Source organism: Lissotriton helveticus, chromosome 3_1, assembly GCF_964261635.1.
Source record: "Lissotriton helveticus chromosome 3_1, aLisHel1.1, whole genome shotgun sequence".
NCBI classification, from domain to species: Eukaryota; Metazoa; Chordata; class Amphibia; order Caudata; family Salamandridae; genus Lissotriton; species Lissotriton helveticus.
In genome coordinates, this window is record NC_136061.1 from 886,546,975 (window position 1) to 886,548,366 (window position 1,392).

At 37.5% G+C, this 1,392-nt stretch overlaps 1 non-coding gene across 1 annotated transcript; it reads right to left on the reverse strand.

Moving 5' to 3' along the window:
* Positions 1-658: 658 nt before the first annotated feature.
* Positions 659-792, reverse strand: LOC144825787 (U8 small nucleolar RNA). The gene has a single exon (XR_013609571.1). It is a non-coding gene; the product is annotated as a U8 small nucleolar RNA (small nucleolar RNA).
* Between the last annotated feature and the right edge of the window lie 600 nt (positions 793-1,392).

The following is a 1,392-nucleotide window of genomic DNA, read 5'->3' on the forward strand; positions in this document are numbered from 1 at the left end:
TTGTGTGGCATGATGTGGAGTAGTATTATATGATGAGGATTTATGTGACATGTTGCAGAGTTGAATTTATTTTGTGCAATGCCAATAGGTATCCCATTTCCAAGAGTTAGAACTATTGGCATTGTAAATGACAATATTGTTTACCCATGTGTTATATATAGCTTGGAGTGGACATATGTGGTGCGGAGTAGAATTGGCATTGTGTGGCATGGCAATGTGTAACGTGGAGTGGATGTGTTTTGTGGAGTTATGTGGCATGGTGTGCGGTGGAATATGAGGATAGGAATTTTGTAGTTTTGAGTGTAGGGGAATTATGTGAAGTGGGATTGTGTTTTGGAAAAACTGGAAGGACTGGGTCTGTGTTAGTGGAAGGGAAAACCCTTCTTACCATGCTGGCTGTCAGCCAAATGTATTACACATAATGTTGGTAAAACAGATGCCTTGATATTAGAGTAAATTTTGCAACAAGGAATGGAACACTGAACTTTCATTGCGAAATTACCACAAAAATTGCAGAAATGTTTTAGTTTAGAATCAAGATTTGAATACTGCATCGTAGCATTGGTATCAGTATTTAATTATGAATAAGTTTGATTAGCTATTAACCATTTATATGTACAATCTATTATTGATATATTTTTATTGGTAGTGACTGAAAATCAGACAGAAGATCCTGAGGTAGTAGTTGTTCACCTAAGGACTCGAGACAGTAATCATGAACACATCTCTTTCCCATCATCATGTTCTGTTACTCCCGGAGGAGTAGCACGTAAGGGATAACGTGACTGGTGATACCCATGCTGAATAAGCATAAACTTCTTAAGGCAAAGTGATCTTGGGAAACATAGTGCAAGCCAATTGACATTTAACAGCAATTTTCAATGGTAATAGTCAGTCTGAAAAAGTATGGAAACATAGCATTAACGTTATCAGTACCATGGAAGGTGGTCTGCAAAACTGCATATCATGGGGTTCCCATTAGTCTGTGCGAGTGTTATTTACATACATGTGCATCTCAAGTAGAGGGGGGAAGTGGGAATTTATGGCTGCTTTTGGCCTAACAGAGGAGCCATGTTGGAATTTAGAGAGAGACATTCACCACAGCAGACAAAGGTCAGTTTTAGAATTAGTAATTTTAGTAGAGCTTGGCTGGGCAGTTTAAACTCCACCTTGCAGACTTCTGAAGATAAATCTTTGATAAATTCAAGTTTTGTTTCTGCTATTGTGTATCATTTAACAGTTCCATATATACCTGTTTTAACATTAACTATACAGACAAATCCGAAGACGATGAGTAATTGAAAAAAATTAATAATTTGGGCAATGCTGTTTGCCGACAATTACTTTCAATGTAACTTGTTTGAGATGCAGTGAGCCGCAAGGGAGATTTTG